Source organism: Acanthopagrus latus, chromosome 8 (assembly GCF_904848185.1).
Source record: "Acanthopagrus latus isolate v.2019 chromosome 8, fAcaLat1.1, whole genome shotgun sequence".
In the NCBI taxonomy this organism is placed as follows: Eukaryota; Metazoa; Chordata; class Actinopteri; order Spariformes; family Sparidae; genus Acanthopagrus; species Acanthopagrus latus.
In genome coordinates, this window is record NC_051046.1 from 21,422,219 (window position 1) to 21,442,602 (window position 20,384).

The 20,384-nt window shown below is 43.5% G+C and overlaps 1 protein-coding gene across 31 annotated transcripts in view; it reads left to right on the forward strand.

The window, feature by feature from the left end:
• Positions 1-20,384, forward strand: part of mical3a (microtubule associated monooxygenase, calponin and LIM domain containing 3a) — a 94,444-nt gene that overhangs the window by 16,400 nt on the left and 57,660 nt on the right. For 14 of the 31 annotated variants that reach the window (XM_037107997.1, XM_037108006.1, XM_037108005.1 and 11 more), the window contains exon 1: positions 9,868-10,064. The exons of 3 other annotated variants lie outside the window; for them this stretch is intronic. The gene's annotated coding sequence lies outside the window, so the exon portion shown is untranslated. Of the gene's footprint in view, positions 1-6,759; positions 6,902-9,867; positions 10,065-20,384 lie in introns of those variants that run through there. 14 more of the 31 variants (XM_037108010.1, XM_037108018.1, XM_037108014.1 and 11 more) reach the window with 5 other exon arrangements.

Sequence of the window (20,384 nt, forward strand, 5' to 3'; positions counted from 1 at the left end):
ACAGAGAAGGTTCTCTGATGCATCTTCTCCCAGCCAGCATCAGTTCACTTGTGTGCTGTAGATAAAGGAAATGAACCAAACCATCATGCCCAGGCAGAGTATAAACCTTGTGGTAAGACCTAATTCAAATTATTAAACCCCCTAATTCCATGGATTTAGAGGCAATTACCCATTTCCATGCTCTGTTGTGTCTGGCATGTTTTTACTCTGCCAGCGTATTAACTTCAGTGCAGTGCGGGCTTGTTAGTTGATCCTATTAAATTAAGATTAGGTCAGTAAGGGGGAAACTGTGCAAGAGAAGCAGGAATCCAGCATATTTCTGAACCAGCCATCAGATTGAGGAGAATAGCACACGTTTAATCTCCGATCAGGGCTTGAATGAGCTAACACCTTCACTAACTGTTTTCTCCTGTACATGTTTGAGAAGACATCATGGCGTGTTGGGTGCAGGGTTTTTAAGCCCTGTCCTGTATTTACGCTATATGTTGGCTATTTGTATGCATATAAACACAGAACTGAAGGGGAAACTTGAGATGGTCTCCGGACAGACTGGTTGGAGCCTATGAGTGTGTAATGATATAGTTTATTTTCTCACCAAGCTGTGTTGTTCTCCCATATGATAATGTGACGCGCTAGGTCACATCTTAGGTAACAGGGCTCCGGATTCTCATATTGGCCAGGACAGGAAGAAAAAAAAAACGGGCTGCCATGGTGACTGATCAAGTTTAAAGCCTTGTTTGTGTCAGCCCAAGGGTAAGTGCAGTGATCTGAGGCAGGCTGCCAGTCAGGGATTGGTCGGTTAAGTTCTCGAGTCCTCGAAAGTCCTTAGTCATGAAAATTGGCTTAAATTTTCACAAAGTCACACACACACACACACACGCACACACACACACGGACCAAAATCTGCAGCGCTGAACTGCTGCAAGGTATTTGCGCTGTGTGTGTCTTACTTTTGAATCGATTTCTTAAAATAATAGATGGAGAGCTCTTCAGTAGGTCACACACTAAGTGCTGCCTGCTCGTCGAGGTACTGGAAGTGCATCAGAGATCAACAATGCCCACTCAAGGCTGCCCTGCTTTTACTCTGTTCCCTGAGAGACGTAGATTTGATTAGTGAATTACAGTCTGTACATCCTGTTTGTCTCCCAGCCGATCTTTGGAGGGACTCTACTCTCAACTGTAGTGACGTTTTGTAATATCATTTTTCAATGCTGTGAGCGCAGCAAATGAAATTCAGTTTGACCGTGTTGTTTTGGTGTGGAAGAAGAAAGAAATTTGAAGATTTCCCAAGCCCCTGCAAACAGTGGCGCCCCCTTATGCATAATTTGCCTCTCAGTAATGCATACTGTTTGCTGAATATGCCTCTACATATGTTCTATATCCACCTAAAGATTAGGTGAATATTAGAAACTGTTCATCAGCCCATAGAATCCCCTCACCTTTCAGCTGGCACCTATCTGCATGAGAATTAATTGAGATTGCATTTTTGTTGATTTAGTTTTTTTTATATTACTAGCGGTAAGTAGCATCTTCATAAGAGCTACTGTGCTGAGGCAAAGAGAGGAGAAGAAGATATTCTACTTGAGGAGAATAATCACTGCTCAGCCCGAGAAGCACTCAGAGCTGATCCAATTCAGACATCTACAGCAGTTCACTTTTGACCCTTAAACACCCCGAGTCAGGGTCAGGGTGCAGTCGCTGCCACACTTAGGTTAGGAGTGTCTGCGTGGCTAAGGTGCAGGGACATAGGGTCACAGTCATGACCTTTGGCCCTCTTAACTTCTAGGAAAGGATTTGGATTTATAGCCTAACATGCTAGCAGTTCAGGGACACAGTAAATGCCCGGCAGTGTGAGAAATGGGCCCAGCTTAGCCGCACCCTGACCGCTGCTGCTGTTTCAGTCCTCACACGGCCCTGGTCTGAGGTCTCCTAAACACATCCAGTTAAATTTAGACTGGCTCAGACTGACCACAGACACAGCCAGACCTCCTGAAACCCGACCTCACTGTCTGCCCTCTCCTCTGCTCTGCTCTGCTGACCGTTGTGTTTTCACTCAAAACCTTTTGTTCAATGTCTTTGACTCCTCTGTCGGACCCCCTACCACTGCACACACAACCACCTCTCTGTCTCCCCATCCCTCCCTCTACCCATCAGGCCTAGGGGCAGCTGACGGGGGCTGATTTACGTTGTGTTTGCACAGGGTTAGTGCTCTCCGCTCCGGAGGAAATTAAATGTTCAAGTTACAGCACCGGCAGGATTCATGTGACCTAAAATACTGATGTGATTGTGGGAAGACCTTTTTCAATCCTGCTTGTTTGGACTGAGAGGGTTCATATTGTCTTCACCTCTGGGTTGTAACAATGGCTTTCTTTATGAGAGCTGGACACATTGTGCCTGCCTCTGTTGGTGTGTGTGTGTGTGTGCGTGCATTCATTTGTTACAATGATTGTCACCTTGATTCACCCACTAATCCTCTGGTGCCTGGCTCTTACACTAATGACTAAGCACCAAGAAAACAAGTTAATCACACTATTCTGTTACTTGCAAGTTCAGCTGGTTGATTAGATAAATAGTCACATCTCTAATTGCCTCATTCTTTAGACACCATGCTGGAATATGATGAACTAAAAAATAAATGCATTCATAGAATTCTGAAAAATTCATTTCGGCCATGCTAGCAGCATAAGCAGGTTTTATGGATGGGGTGGAATCGGTCAGTTCACTTCTTTCGTCAAGACCAAAATATTTTAACAACTAGTCGATGGATTGCAATGAAATCTTGTACGGACATTTATGGCTCCAAGAAAATAAATCTTAACACTGATGAAAGCCATATATTTATTCTAAAATGGTTAAAGTGTTAAATAGCTCTGTAAGTTTTAAATAGCTCTGTATTCCAACAGTAATTATAAAATTATATTATTATTATTATAAAATATAGAGTGTAGTAAAATGAGTAAAAGAGAAAGGACATTTTCTAGTTTCCCTGCCCACTTTATCCAATCAGGAGAGAGAAATCCCTCTGCTCATTAACACACAGAGAGCAGGATCCTCCTGTTTGTTGCTGCGTCTGGCGATCATCACTCCTAGTTAACATGGTGACGACGTAGAAAGGAGGATCGCTAACTGCAGAACTGACAATACAAGAAGCAGCTTTAATGACTTGACGTTGGTGCCTTTCTCGAAGCACAATGGTGCTAACACGAATATGAATATGCAAACATGGCATGTATTGACATTTGTTTTAATTTAAGTTTTGTCCTTATCGTCTTGACTGTCACACCAGTGGGTTTTCTTTCTCATTATATTGTATATTTAACGCACCATCCATAGTGTGTGTGTGTGTATGTGTGTGTGTGTGTGTATATATATATATATATATATATATATATATATATATATATATATACACACACAGCAACTGCTGTGAGGTACCGTGCAGGTTTTATAGAACGAATCATTTTTAAAAGACATTGCAGCAGGAGGTCAGACCATGTGCATTATTTCCTCCCTACTCATTCACATCGTTTCCAAGTAGTGTTATTATTACATTTCTCAGTAATAAGATAATAAGACTCAGTGCATCTTCAATCCATATCCCTTGTATACAGTAGGCCCATGACATTTTCCAAAATGTTTGTTTTAGTGATATCTGAGATAAAGACTTTTGCCAGATTCCAATTGTTTGTTTTTTTTTGTTTTTTACTCAATATACATAAATATAGTATGAATATATATTAATACAATACCATTATGTGATCTCACTGTCAGATTTCAGAACAAATCAAGACTCAACACCCTGTGAGCCCACCATTAGGAGGAATGATGTTTGCAAATGGAAACTGTCACATCCTGTAGGAGTAACACCGTTCTGCAGTAGCACCCCTGCTCCGTCTCCCTCTCGCTCCCCCTTCTGCAGCCTGGTGCTCAGTGGCCCGTAACAGGTTCCTGATGGCGGACCATAAACGTGATGAGATCCCCCATTAGTATCGCTTCTCTCATCATCACCTCTGCCTTTTCACGCTCACTGCAGCAGTAAGAGGGCAGAGAGAATATGTATGCAAGCCTTAATGGAATTGGGGTTAAAAAGCCAATGACAGCCTCAATCATGGGATCCTATCTGACATGAGGTCCTCCGTGTCTGGGGCTCATTTACTGTGGCCTGTGTGCTGTCATACTGTGTCAGTCCCGTGAGAGAAGCTGATTGAACTTACAGTCTGACATTATTCAGAGCAGCATGCAGGCACAAACATGTAGTCCTAGACTGTGCTCCACCAAGACTCAAACTGTGTGAGGTCATATTTGTTTAATGATTTCACTGACAGCTTCATTTGATTGAGTCTGTTCACTTGTATTGTCTTGGGTTGCTTCAGAAACTGAGGTAATAGAAATATTTCTGTTGTCTTTTCTCTCCACATATGTTCCCTAAGGAAGCATAAAAGAAAGGGAACATAAAAGAAGGTTTTGGAAAGCATCTAGTGACCTCAGAAAAGTCTAGCACTATTGACTTCTATTAAAGAGCGTGAGTAACACCTTTATGTGTGCAGTGACTGCTGGGTGAGGAGAACCAGATGGCTCTGGAGACAGTCGAGCATGTTTTATTAATAATTAATGAAGCTCACTGCCCAGTTATAGCATTAGAAGAAAAATGGCTGCATAATGCATAGCTCTGGATGATGACGTTTCTGCTACATTTTGATCACTTCAGACAGCCTCTGTTCCACACCAGACGGGGAGAAAAGAGGAATCAGAAGCAGATGGAATCCTGGAAGACACATATTAAACACAGCACAACCACTATTTGTCTCAGATCCATGAAATCCTCTTTAAAGGTTTTTGATTTGCACGGTGATTCATGGAGAGGATTTCTTGCTGTAGGTTTCATTTTAATCCCACATGGTGTTTTGTTTTCAAATTGATTTAAAGGTGCACTAGGTAGTTTTGGGGAAGAACTTTTAGTCGGAAGAGAAAAATCCTTATTGACTGTTTTTTTTTTATGCTGAAACAACCTAAGTAAAAAAACTTTCTTTGTTTTCATGACTGAGTAAACTGAACTGAACTTAAAGGGCAAAACAATCTCATACTTTTACTTTGTTTGTATTTGGCGGACCCTGCCACCTCTCTAGCGTCAAACACTTCAGGGGACCTTATTTTTGTCTGAGAACAGCTTGTTTATTCAGTTATGGGTGGAAAAATGTATATATATTTCCGAGATTGTATTATAACCTCATTAATATTGTAAATATTCAAAGTGTGGGTTGGAATTTCTTCTCCAAAACTACATAATGCCCCTTCATAATGATATATAACTGCTGTGAACTCTGTGTAATGATGACACACCCAAGGATGACAAGTGTCTGTGGAGTTTTATCCGTCAGAGCACAAAGACTTCACATCCATTTGTGCTCATCAGGACGTGAAGGGTACGCACGCACACAAAACACCTCTCTGCATTTGCGCTGTAAAGCAAAATATGTTTAAAAATGGCCGGAGCGATGGCTATCATCTTCAAGAGCAGCGTGTATGCGGGATTAGTGAGACATATTTTTGAGTTGCTCAATACCTTGCGAAGGCCGCAACATAAGTTATCAGCTCAGAAAACGCATACATCAAATTATCCAATAACAGGAACATTTCTCATCTCTGGCAGAACTGGACCGATCCCAGACCGTTACACAACAGTCTGGACGACAAGCCTGGACCATGATTACTCATGTCAACGTAGGGAATGAGCATGAAATTGACAGAGACCTACTTTCCCTCAAACAGGGTGTAAAACACCCGAGCTCTCTTTCTCAAATCTTTTATTGCCTCAATGAACATGGAAAGCTTTTTTTTTCCCTCTTTCACTCAACATCTAAATGCTGCTTTCATTGCTGTTGTTCTCGTGCCAAGTTTTTCCTCAGCTTTCAAGTCTGTAAAACGCTTGTAAAAAGTATGACAGCGGGATGCTTATCATTATGCAATTATGGCACATAGGCTGTTCAGCACATGACCATGGTGCTGTGGGGGTTCTTGTGTTTTTATCACTGCAGGAGCTGCGTTTAAAGCTAAAGTGTGCTGTATTAATGTTATCTCTTCATTCAGGAAATACATTAAGGTCATGTACTTGCTATCGGTCCTTGGAATGTATGTCTCAGCGACCGAATGTTCTATTGTTTTATTGTTTGAATGTTAGCCTTTGCTTGCCAGATAAATCTCACCGTGAATAGTAGCTGTTATGCATTTTTTGTTTTTTTTTTTACTTTCTGCACAGTTAAAAATAGCCTCCAGCAGCCCCTGTAGGAGAAGTGTGGCGGGCCGGCAGGTCAAGCTGCCACGTATGGGGGCTCTCGTATGTCTGGTAACACTTGTGTTATTTCTGCATCCCTTGGCAGTTTGGAGTGCCGGAGTGCATTTTAGTGGCAGCGGCAGCATCGCAGATGACAGTGAGAGGGTCGGCTGAGGCAGAGGTCTCAGAAGTCCTTTAAGTCTGTCAGCCAGTCAAGTAGAATCATCCTTGACTGTCTAATAGCTCAACCCCACCTTAAAGCGATGCCCATTGTGTCTGTGTGCGCTCGCGGGCGGCCTGAGTGAGGATCCCTCCCATTTGGGAACCGGTGGGCGTGTGACATCACCTCCCCCCGCCTCCTCCTCCTGCCCCCATCCCTCCCTCCCTTACTTTCGTGCGTCAGGCCAATCAGCGCGCAGGGAGAGCCGGTCACATGCGAATCCCCCCCAGTCTTGGTTACCATGGCAACGAGCACTGGTCCAGGCAGCATCTTGCTGTGGTGAGAAGAGAGGGGGAGAAGGCGGGAGGAGAGGCAGAAAGAGACGAGGGGAGAAGGAGGAAGGAGAACAAATCGTAGCCGCAGGAATACCTTTTCAGAGCTCCAGCCTGTGCCTGTCTTCTGTCTGTACAGTGAGTACTTTACCTTTGTGATCCCTGTCCATTACCTCCATCACAGCCAAGTGAGTGGAGATTTGATGCGGCCCATTGTCATCTGGATTTGTCAGTGTGATACGCCGGATGCCTTTGAAGATTTCTGAGATGACATCACGTGTAATTCCTTTGTTATGTCGGGAATGTGTGCAGCTGGCCTTACCTTAGACAACCCTTTGTCTGCACGTTTCAGTCAGCTTCCTCCGCCGATCCCCAATGAATGGCTGATGGCAAACACCACAACAGAGGCGTGGTGGGAAACCAAGTTGCTCAATGCAATTAGAGGCAGTTTCGTAATGTGGTGAAACTCTTTCTGATGTATTGAGAACCAACTCCTCTCCAAACTCCTCTGTCCTTTTTTTTTTTTTCTTTTTTTTTTTTTTAACTTCATTGCAACTCCTCTAAGTCTGTCTTCTTTTTTCTCTCATTTTCACACATGCACACTCGGTTGACATCCTGCATCCCCCTGCGGTTTGTTTAATTAGCGAATCCGTGCGAATCCAACTAGGACAGCTTGTTCTGATTGGAGACCTCATATTAACGTCCTTGTGGTGGTGGAGGAGGCAGAGGGCTTTCCTGGCTGCAAGTCCCTCTTGAACCTCATGTCTGTATTGCAATAATATTACATGTAATGCAGTGTTGATGTTTCAGTTACATAAGAAAGAGCCGCATTGTTATTGTCCACATAATCTTTATTGTGTCAATGTATTTTCATACTTCTCTATTTAATAATAAGGTTAAGAGATCCTTGTTTTGAGTTACAAGAAATTATAGAGTTATTATGCACTTACACAGGTATGCAGCTACACAGAGCCCAGTTCACCGTGTGCTACAGGAGGAAGTGAGAAGTTTAATGCTTTCTTTTCTTATGCCACCCTAAAAGAAAGCATTACGTAACACCCCCCCCTCCTTAATAAGCAAGTCTGGTGCTACACTAATGATTATTTCATTTTCCAGCGAGGACAGACAGTTCCTGTGAATGTGCAGCACAGTACTTATTTGAGGCAAACAACATTTCACTGCAGGACCAACACTGCATGACCTAATAATCTGGGTTGTATCTAACATGATATTGTGCCTAATCCGATACATGCTGCTGTATCTCTTCTTATATTTCTGATTCCATTAAAACACACTTTACCCTCTTGCATGTTTTGCACTGAAGACTTTTTAGATCACTCAAGCGATATGCAGTGCTGAATGTGCAAAAATGTTGCAGCTCCACGTGGCTCTATTTAACTTGAAGTTTACACAGCATGGTTTTGAGGGATTAAAACTGCCGGGTGCCTCTGTTTGCTCTCAAAAACAAGCCACACAGGCCTATCTGTCCATTGACAGGAGGTGACAGGATGGTGTCCGCCTTGCTGATAGTAGCAGAAGGGTTCCTCCTTCCAGCACAGCCTTGTAAGGGCTCAGTAGAGATTATATAAAAAAGCCTCCTTCTGATCAAAGAGGATGAGGTTTATCTTGAGTAGACACATTTTGAGATTGTACTTTTTTTTGTAAGCCTGTGATCCAGTTGTTTGCAGTGACACATCTGAAGCAACAGTGGGCCTGCCTGTCATTGACCTTTCCTTTGAATAAAACCAAGACTGAAGAATAATCATTATAGCCTTTAAGATGTTTTTTTTGTTTGTTTTTACTTGCAGTCACGATTGCTCAGCCGTTTAAGGTTTAAGTATACAATATCTTTCTGTAGCGTGAGTATACGTCTCCGGTTGTGTTGCGATTGAGACAGAACAAAGCACTGTATCAGCGATGCATATTTCCATCCGTGGGAAGATGCCAGACTCGCTATACTTATTTCCATGTGATGTCTTGCCATTTGAAAGCGATTGTTTAAAACTTATAATTTTCCAGAGTTGTAATCTCAAGTGGTTTTCCTCTGAGGCAAACTTGAGCCTGTCTGAAACCACGGCTGCACAGTCCATGTCTACGCTTTGTTAGAAAACAAACAATTGGGCTTTTGGTGTTCAACAGGAATGATATTTTTTGAGTTTCCATGGACACTGGCAGACAGACACAACACACTCACTGAGACTGAGGAATTACATCCATAAGCCTTCAAACTGCTGGGTGTCGCAGAAACTGTGCTTCTTGAATGACTGATAACTCAATTGAACAAATTAGCAACAGTGTAGGGTCAGGGGGACTGGCTTTCACACATGTTGTGTGGTGACATTTAAAGGTCCAGTGTGTTGGATTATTTGTCTCAATCCCCCGCAGCTGGAAACACAATAAACACTGTTCAGTTTGTCTGTTCTGGGCTACTGTAGAACTCCCTCTGCAGATATAAAAAGCTCATTCTAAGGTAACAAATAAGACAATTCCTGGTTTCAAGGGATTATAGGCCTACATTAATGAAAACATAATTATGAATGTCATATCAAGTAAACACCTTTATAGAGTTTCATCTTGAAATCAAGTTGACTGCAGACACTCATTGTTCTTTGCAAATACCATTATTAGAGATAAAAATGAATCATTAAGCTTCCTTCGGGACTATCAGGCTTCAACTGTCTAAAAGTCTAATGTCAAGTCAAGTCAGTACTTGTTTAGAGCGAGACATTCACATAAAATCTCTGCACTTCGGCCACCATGTAAAATCCCGCCCGTCTCTCCCTGTTGTGTAAACCAGTTCTAATGTTTCTGACACCATGTGAACGCAGCAGCACTGCTGCGTCACGTTGGAAGAGACCAATCGGATTAAACTGAGTTGAAACACGCAGGCTCACTCCAAGGAGTAGCGGGGGTTCCTCACCTTACTTTTGAAATAAATCCAGATAAATTCCGACATAACATAGTTTTTCTTCAATATGCCACCCTGTATTTTGCTGGACCATTGTTCCAGCATGCATTACAGTTAAATTAACAAATGTACGATGTTCCGGTGACGTGTTCTTATTTATGAACTTGGTCGCTCCCCCCTCCTTGTCGCCGCTACGGTCTCGACCGATCCCTCTCTGTCAGTTTCAAGTTGCGCCTTCTCCTCCGCTGTGTGGCTCCCTGCTCTGGCCCTAACGAGCATTACCCACTTAGATAATACACCGATACTGAGGCTTTTACGGGCAAATCTGGACCTGCACACGGACATGGATTCGTTCCCGCCATGTACGGGTGGATTATGAACACGATTGAGGAGGTAAGAAGGGATGTCCCTCCCGATCGCTTCTCGAACACGGTGCATTTTTGAACGTTACCCTTGGATATCGGCGGACTGCACCTCTGCACGTTTGGGAATGCCACGGTCTGCTGGTTTTAATACAGCAGCTAACGATTTAACCACGAGGTCCTGCGATAAATCTGATGGTTTTTTTTTTTTATCTGCATGGTACATTGACCATTGCCGTCATGGTGCATCAGTGGTCATCCGGCAGCCCCGTTGTTAATCAGTTATGTCTCAGCCCGGTGCTGATCGGAAGGAGACAGCCTGTGGAATGTGGTGGATGGTGGCAATATTCACCCCCAGTCTCTTATTTTGAAATATTCTCATTTGATTAATGTAAAAGCCGGTGTACCCTGGATATTTATTTTAAACTGAGAAATATCATGTGTATAGGCTATTATTGGCTTGCACTGGCACATAATAGTACAGACATGCCTTGTTCATACCAGCAGCTTGACACCTGGGTATGTGAAGATGCTGGTGGGCTTGTGATGATGTTTTGTAATAACACAGTCACAACTGAGCTGGAAAAGAAATCAGTTAAGTACATGTGCTTTACTTTGACCCTCAGGAGTTACCTCTTACCTGTTGTTATGGTTGTAGTCTGTCATTGTATGAAACCCTTTACATTATTCTTTACACGATATTTTTTGCACAAATACAGTAGTAGCAGATTACACAAATACTTGAAATGCTGTGTTCAAAGCACAGCAGATATTAGGATCTGCTCTGTATCTGTTGGAGGTAGTGTTGTAACATTTCCCGTCCAGTGTGACCTTGACTGTTTTCTTTCAGTTTTCGGTGCCATTTCTTTCCGCTGTGTTTGTTGAAGAGATGAAACAGTGTGCCTTTTTATTTATTTTTTCTTTTTTTTTTGCTTCTTTTACTCTCACACTGATCTATGCACGCAGTCCTGTTCAGTGTTTTTTTTTTTTTCCATGCTCAGCATCACACGTGACTTCTCATGATGTCATGATTCCCAAGGAGTCAATCCAGCTCTGCTCTGGTCTCCTACTGATGGCTGCTTTGATGCGATGTGTCTGCTGCTGCTCTTTTTGACTGACTGCACCCTGACCTCAGCTACCATAACAATGCTCTCTCTCCAGCTGACCCAGATTGGACCGTGCATCAACGCACAGCGACAGGAGTCAGTCTGAGGTTAAATGGATTGGAGGAGCTCTGATCTGACAGGACAGAGACTCCTGTCTCTGTGGAGTGATGGAGAAGTTGTTTTATTGATTAGTGATACTGACCATCGTAGCGTGTCGTCCACCTCCTCGTGGCAGCTTCGGTGCGAGACTCGGGACATCTTCGCCGAGGGGCAGAGTGTTGCAGCCGGGGCGGGCAGACATTGATTAGGACGAGCTTCGTGTGTTATGACAATTCACAGTTTCTCTCTTAAGAGATCAGGATGTGGCGCATAGGAGGAGGAGGATGTTTGCTCGATGGTTTGCTGATGAAGGCTGTTTGCCAGTCTGGCTTTCTCGGGAAGTCAACAGTAGTGTGCAGGAGAGCTGCAATGAGTTGTCAAGGGAAAGTAAATGCCTTGCTCATGATAATCAGTTGTGTCAGTCTTTGTTCAAGCAAAACTGTCAAACATTTGCTTCTTGAATGTGAGGATCTTTCTGCTTTTTTATGTCATTGAGGATACAACATTCTTACAAGAGTCTTTGGGATTTGATATGTTGCTTGTGCAAACAAAGTGATCTGAAGATGTCACAAGATTTCAGGATTTGAAGATGTCGGACAGAAACTGTGTCGACATTTCCGCATTTTATAGGCTAGATGATTCATCAGTCCACTGCGAAGATATTTGACAAATTAATCGATAATGATAATAATTGTTGGCTGCAGGCCTAGTGTGCAGCGTCCCCTGCAGCACACTAGGCCTGCAGCCAACAATTATTATCATCTTGGTCAGCTGTATCTTGATATCGCACATACCCAAGTGTTCTGTGTTGAAATGCAGATTGATGTTGTGATGAAGAATTAGATAAAGTGTGCTAAAAGATTTTGTCAATTCCTAGTTTCAGTTTATTCATAACGATGAGTCAGGCCTCTTTCTATATAAGTGCATGTTGAGTATTAATGTCAGGCACACCCATGTGTTCTATCCCACCCTTTTCTCCTGCTTGGAGTCGAGCCATGTTACGGAGGCAGAACACCAATAAAATTGCCTTTTCCCCCCGTGACACAGCTGACTCACTCACTATCCCGAATCTCCTGCGGCTGCCCAGCATAAAGTTCACGAGGGAGATTTGATACTAAAGCTTGTTTTTAATATTGCCGTCAGCAACCACTGCATCCATGGAAGGTAGTCCGAATGTGCGGCGCAGAAAGTGAAGCTGAATCCCTCGGTGAAAGAGAGAGCGACTTCCTCTGTAGCGCTGACCCCCCGCGACCCTGCAAAGCACCATAGACCTGGAAAACACTGTCAGATGAAAGGGCAGAGGGAAGGAAGTCCTCTGATGGCGGCGCCCGCTGTGTCACGAGCAGCTGCATCCCAACTGTCAGGTTCTACCTCAGGTCCCCTGCTGTGGTTGACTCATCATCAGAAGCTCGCAATCACCCTTCCATCCCAGACCAAACACGCATGCTGTAGCAGGACTCGTCTGCAGCGAGCCCTTAAAAGGAGAGATGTCTGTAACTAAATGCTAACGGCATGCTGTTAACTGTCGGGGGGTGACGTTCTACAGTGAGCACTTACTGTAAGGAAATCACTGCATTTGAAGGACAATTGCCGTGTTACCCAGGCTTCAACTGTGTCCTGTACTAAATGAGGTCATTCGCATATTCCTGAGTGTTGAGTCAGACAGACATTATGAAGCCAGACAGCTTGGAAGAAGGCATTAAGATACCATTAAGGTTATTAAGTTACTGTTTTCAGAATAAACAGAGGAACAGAAAGCTTGGAAGTGTAAAATCAAGACTGATGTCAATGACCGATGTTACCTAGTCTGGAGCTCAGGAGGGACATGTTATCGGCCACCGTTCTCTGCCCTCACCACCAATAAAAGTTTTAACATAGAAACGTGGTATTATGGGTACCAGATTTGGAGGACTAACAGCAAAGCCACTTGTTGAAGTTGCATGACGACTGAGCATGGCCCCGGTCCATTTGCTTTGGCGATTTCTCACAGCTCTGGATTAAAGTCTTACGTCTTGGCTGTTTCTTCTACCTTGCTGGTCAGAAGTGGGCCAGTGTGACAAATGCATTCCTGAGGCCAGGCCAACGAGGCTGTTTACATTTCACCAGTCTGCCGCTGACCCTTGAACGCTAGAGCAGAGGCGCACAATCTCACTTTCCCCCCTAGTTTAAAGTCACTGTTTCCAGCTCAGCAATTTCATAGTATGCTTGTAAAACGGTGTTGTAGAGAGTTGTCTTAATAGCTGACTCATGAATTACATCCTGTACGTGATATCCGTCATGTCCCCAACCAGAGTTCCAATGAACACTTATCCAAATTATATTGTAGGTTAATGGTTCTGTGGAACTTGCTTTATTGCAGTCTGTTGCCAATTTCATTGAGGAGGCTGATACCTTTTAGATGTATAAAGGTGCATTAATAGATAATATTTTATTACCAATTGATTAATGACTTAATAATGTAAATGATCCTCCTTTTAGTAGAGAAACCACAAAGACACATCACCCAGCTCTGCAGTTCTCCAGAGAAATCCATTGAATGTGCTCATATTTGTGGTTGAATGGTGAACTGAACATAGCCTTCTGCAACTGATGAGTGTGAACAGGAGAATCACTAACTTCCACGACAGTGTACAACACTCATGCACTATTTTAAGGAGCTTGCCTGTAAATGGAGGAGGGTAATGTTTCATAGTGGTGTTATAGATGAATCCCATTCCTTTCTTGAAAAGACAGACGTCACTCTGCCTCTGATCGGTAGACAAGTCATGATCACAGCCATCATCAACCACATCAATCGATCAATCGACATGCTCGACCCAGGGCTTCATGGGATTGCCAGAGGACGGCTAACGACAACAATTACTGTTTTCCACATGGAAAATGGACAAGTAATCACAAAGATGTTCAGTGTTGGGTTTATCATTATGTATTTATTTATGTATGAAGTCTCCAAAAGACACTGCAGTTCAAGGCTAAATTACAAAGCAGCTCAAAGGGTTGTGGCTGCACCGAAGCCCTGATTAGCGTGACGCTATCCTTCTGGACAATTTGGTCTTAAAATAAAGAAGTAACTCCCAAACATGCAGCTTTCCAGGGATATTTAATATGCTGTATCCGGCATAATTTCAGTAGAAGAATATGGAAGAAATTGAATCGAACTAGTTCAATTTTTGGGACTCATTTTGATCTGTGGCATTTGAAATTGAGCTGGCTCTTTTTTTGCTGACAGTGTTGACAACTGTACGCTACCTTCTCAGCCACAAACAGCAGATGGACAAAGTTGGCGAGCAGCTGGTGAATACAGCTGAGACATTAGCAGCTAAAGAGTGAGCTGACAGCTGGAGGAGACCAAAACAAAGGAAAAATGACAGGGAATATTGGATTGACATCTGTGCTCCCAGTCTGGAATCAAACTGGAGATTCTGCAATTAGATAGGAGGTGTCTAAACCACCGGGCTACCAGAACTCTCATCCTAACAAGCCTATTCCTAAAATTAGCCATGTCCAACCTTAAACCCACAGTTGTTAAAACTATTTCTAATAAATCACTTCATGTAAATGTTTTGCCTCATACATTGACTTAAAATGTCCTAAAGTAATATCTAAACATAACCACCGAACGGTCCGGTCCGCCTGTGCTACCTATGCTAGACAGTTAGTGAACACCATTCAGCACCATCCCACCTGCTGATGCCGGCACTCCGGGATCCACATGATAAATAATCCATGGCTCTGTACTAAGCGTGGACTTTACTGTTACTGCTATTCTGACAAATCCTTCAACTGAAACCTACATAACAGCTTGTCCCTTTCAGCTCTCGGGCTTCAGGAAGCATCTAACAGCTGCTCAGCCTACAGCCGTTAACCTTCCTCTCAAGTCAGGCCCCTTTCACTCCAGTAAAGCGTTCATCCCTCCAGAGACCACATCATATTTCACATTCACTCTCTGGTTGTGTGCGGAGGAGCCACGGGGTCTTGTTATCTGCCTATCTGGAAAAGGGACGAATTCTTTTCTGGCAGGCCTGATGGAGAAACAAGCCCACTAAATGGTCTTTCCCAGAAAAAAAAAACCCTAGTCAGACTGTCCTGGTCTTTTTTCCATCAGAGTTGGGCTGGAGATCTGTCTGTGGCATGCCAGTGTCGACCTTAGCCACGTTTTTACCCCTCTGACAGTAACAACCTGTAAATCTCATTGAAGCACATGTTCAGGCGGTTACCGAATGGACTACACTTCCTTAGCAGCTGATGTTATATCAGGCAGAGTGCTAGTCTTATCACTGTAATGTCAGTATGGAAAGCTAATTGGGGGGCTTAGGTTTGTGCCCCCATGAGGCTGTACCTGCTTAACTACACAGGAAGATGCTTAGCTTACACCTGCTTCAGGGACGCCCGAGCAGCTGTCTGAATCTCTCTCACGAACGCAAGGTGAAACCAGAGTTGGGTTCGGAAAATATGGTTATTTCTTTTCTCAGAGTGAGCTGACCGATATCAGTCCCATCTCTGTGTGTTATACAGAGCTGTATACATGATGGGGTTGACTTAGACCAGCATAAAGAGTGTAGGCAGGGGCAACGGTTAACCTGGCTCTTTCTGAAATTCCAAAATACAACTGGAGACACCTCAAAAACACATTTAAACATTGTGTTGGCTTTACTGTTAGATAACTCAATTTTAAAACAATAAAACATTACAAGAGCATCCTGGTTATAGACCATAAACGTACGGCAGCCATTTTCCTCTGACATCAAGCTCAGGGTGTGAAGACCAAATGTCGTACTACTGTTTCCCAGGTTGCAGGTCAGACAATGGACAGTATGCATTTCAAATAGAAATCAGGCCATATTTTAGGGTAAAGCAGCACATCTGATAACCTCCTTGCTGAGGCAGGCAACAGCTGACCTTAGTATTCAAACGCCTCCTAGCTAACGCCACTGTTGAATAGTGTTACATAATACAATAGGAAAGGTCTAAAGGAATCGTAAGATATTTAAACAAAACATCTGGACACATTATTTAAACTTGGAAGTGAAAAGCACCAGTAAGCAAACTACAATGTTAGCCTGGAAGTGGTTGAAGGCTATCGTATTCTAATGGGTTTTAAAACATGTTGTTTGACCTTGAGATGTGATGTGATCTCTAGAAAGTCACTATCCATCATATTTTCAGTCGCTGATCAATCAGGAACCAGTGCAGTGATTCCCAATGTTTAAACAACTCCTAACCTGGAAAAAACAGTGGCATAAGGTTTTCTGTAGCATTTGCGCTTTCCACCGTGAGTGTGATGTCAGAGGGAAATGGTGGCTCTGTGAATAATGGCTGGATCGCAAGATTTGATCTGTGAGCACAGGTGCTGGTGTTGGCCTCAATACAGGCTTCTGTTGGGTGCCACTGCCAAATGTAATTTAACAATCTGGATATTGTTATGGTCAGAGCTAGAAGGGAGCATGGTAGGCACGTGCCTGGAAAATCTTAAAAAGGTTTAGATGCATCTTCATTTTAGTGTTTTGTTTCAAATAAACGTAGCCCTGATTTTATCATTTAACCTCGACTTTGTATCTCTCTTCCTTATTTGACCACAAACGACTCAGCCATTCTCCTGCAGCCATTTATTAAAGCTTGTGACTTCCCACATTGGAATGGCTTCGTGGGGACTCTGCCTCTATGATGCATCTCCTCCTCCTCTGCCTCTCCGGTTAATCCACCCCTCGCTGCCCCTCGTTTCCGTTTAATTATTGAAACCCGACTTGTAGCCAAGTACTCAAAGTTTTCATTGAGCGTTCGAGTGCAATCTGTGCTGCACCTGTCAAACGCTTGATTCGACTGGCGCCTACATCTCGTACTATTTGACTCGCATTAATGATGGGGGAGGAATCTGTTTTCATGCTTTGCTCCTGTAAAGCTATCAGCGTGCTCCGTGGCTCTGTGTGGGTGTTCAGTTACCTTCCTACTGGTTCGGCGTGCAGCTCGGCGCGGTACACACAGGAAGGCCAACCTTCCTCTGGTCCGCTGAGTGTGCCGAACTGTTTAGTGGAAGTGGCATGAGAGAAATGAAGTGATTGAGCAATGCGAAGGCTGGGAACAAAGTTGCTGTTGCATGTTCTCATGCCAGTCTGTTTGATGTGCATATGAGTGCAATCTAGACTTATGCGACCACACATTTATGGGTTTTTCATGATGGTTTGAATTGGAAATTTGCTTTTTCAGAGATTCTTGAACTTATTGCAGGCTAAATACAAACAGAAATTGAACTTTTTTGCGCTCGTTACTCTAAAAATCATGGCAGAATTACACAACTAGACAGAGAATTGAGTAAATGTATGTCAGTCAAATGCAGCAGTAACGTAACTTTGGGGACGGGAGATCTCTGTAACCATCTGAGTGAAAGCCAACACTGAATAATGAGTTTTAGCTGTATGCACTCACTGGCTAAACCTCATGCCATCTTAGCCCAGATGACATTTGTGTACCTGCTAACCACAGTCCTCAGTTTACAGTCAACCTATTAGGTATCATTGTCTTCACTCAAGTAGTTGGTTCAGTAAGAGTGTACCCTCAACTGCTGCACTGGAATCTGACAGAGTCCACTGGACTCTGATAGGTTGTACTGGACTCTGACAGGCTGTACTTGATTCTGACGTCACAGGTCTGCAGTCTGAGGATGTTTGTTGGGGAAAGGTCAAGGCATCTGCAGGTGTAGGTAGGGGCGTTGGCCACTCAGTGTTGCTGCAGGGAGGACCGGTGGCACGTCACCCTGCTGGTTCCCTCATTTTTACAATCCACACACACGCGACTTGTTTACCATCTGAACTGCTCACAGCCGCGCCCACGCAGGCGGATTAGAGAAAGCAAGTGTAGATATGACGGGATTACGGCCTGGCCAGGCTGTGTGTCGCTGTTGCACGTCCCATCAAGGCTTCGCACAGCAGCCATCGGCCTGTTCGGTTTCATCAGGCGATATTGATGAGTGCATCATTGTTCGACTTTAAGATTGACTTTTGACTGTTTTCTAAATGTTTTCTAACTTTAAAATGAAACTCGCCAAAATGCAACCTAGGCATTTTTTTGTGAATGTATATGAGTCAAACCTTCGTGTTAAAGCATAGTTACAAGGAAAGAGGCACTTTTAATATCCACAGTATTTTCGTTTTCGGGTCAAACTCATTTTCAGTGGGAGTGCATGCAGCAGTTTTACGCTAGCATCAAAATCCCTATTTTTAAAACACTAAAAAGGCTCGACACAACATGAAACTTTGCTCGTAGTATCACCAGGGTCTCTACACATGAACACGAGCACTGAGAACATTGTTTGTGTACACAGAGTTTACTAAAAAGAAGGTTTTTGAACAAGTCACGTTAGCAGCAGCTTCTTCCTCTGGCCGCCGTCACGGCAGCCCCGATGTACTCGGGGATCAACACGTCTGGGTAGAGTTTAAGTGGTTCAGTTGAGCGATTTGTAGAGACCCTGGTGATACTACAAGCAAAGTTTCATGTTGTGTCGAGCCTTCTTAGTGTTTTAAAAATAGCGATTTTGATGCCATTGTAAAAGTACCCCATGCACTCCCATTTAAAATGAGTTTGAGACGAAAACGAAAATACGGTCAATCTTAAAAGTGCTTCTTTTGTCATAATAATGCTCTTACACAAAGGTTTGACTTGCATACATTCACAAAAAAATGCATTTTGGCGAGAGTTTCACTTCAAATCAGTCAACCAGCCTAAATTTAAACTTGTATTTAAACGTCATGGAGATCAGTCCCAAGGAATATCTCTGTTCCTCCGTCTCAGTTCGGTCAATCCATCACACAAGGTCGGTGGCGTGAACATCAGAGTTCAATGCTTGTTCTGTCTTTGCTCATTTCCTGCCTGTCCAGCTGTTGCACACAGCAGCCATCCACGCAGACTGGAACTCAAGCTGTCTGCTGAGCCTCTCCAAAGTTTAAGTATTAGCTTTGTAATCAATATGGGGAGGAGAGGAGGGCTTCAGAGTTGTACAGTAGTTTCCCATGGCCTGCCAGGATGAGAAACATACCATGGGTTAGCCTTTGTGCATTACATGTGTGATCTAGTTATGAGGCCTCGGAGGTTGGCTTTTTATGTCTCAGCCCGGCTGTTTATACTCCTGTCCATCATCCGTCATGTCTGAACACACACAGAAGGACAAAAAGAATCAGTCAGAGACATTTGTTTTTTTTTTTCTGGAAGAGAAAACACTCTCTCCACTCTGATTGACGTGCGGTGTGCTCCAGGTCTAATGCCTGTCCAGCGTTTGATTATTTAGAGTTTCCATTTGATTTCTCCTCGGTTGGACAGGTCCTCTGGCCACTCCGAGGCATCCTCTTGTTCTCCTCCTGCTCGCTCCATTCCGCAACAGTCGTGACTAATCCTTTGAGACTAGTCAGCGCCGACCGTGTTTGCCTTGCATCTCCGATTACACTTCCTGGTTCGTTGTGAAGGTCGGGTCTGAGTACTCATACTCGTGAAATATGCAAACCAACAATGGAGATAACCAAATAAAATCCAGGGAGATTTTTATTTTTTTTTTGTTTTATGAGCAGTGCTATTGATATCTGTGCTTCACAGTGTTTTTGCATTAAACCTCCATCCCTCCTGTGGTTCTCTGTGTGTTTATGGCTGCATATCTGCGGTACCTGCTCTGCTCTTGTTATGAAAGGACTGGAAGAAGTGGCGTTCGAGTTGGGATTTGGAAGGCTTCCTAAATCAAATGGCTTGGCAAGTGCTGGCAGGCAGCTCTAATTAAGCATGTTTGACACCCATAAGCAAGCTGGGCACAGGCTCAGACTCCCTTGAAACCCTTAGGACTATTATTTTCATAGGAAAGACCTTTGTCGTCAGTAAATATTCCCCCGAGTCGCGTCGGAGGGAGATTTTCAGTTAATTTGTGCACTGCGCTTTGAATCCAATCCATTTGAAATCCCCCACTGTCATGGTTGGAGCAGGTCTAATGTGGGCCAGTAGATTCAGTGATGTAACAGGGCCTAGACTCAGGTGAGCCTAGAGCTGTGTACCGCCACTGATTTCACAAATCAGTTGGATTTCTGATTTGGTACGAGTTCGGTAAGGGATATTTCAGTTATGACACCAATTGTACTCAGATATGAAAAAGACTCAGAGAAGTAATGCTGTAA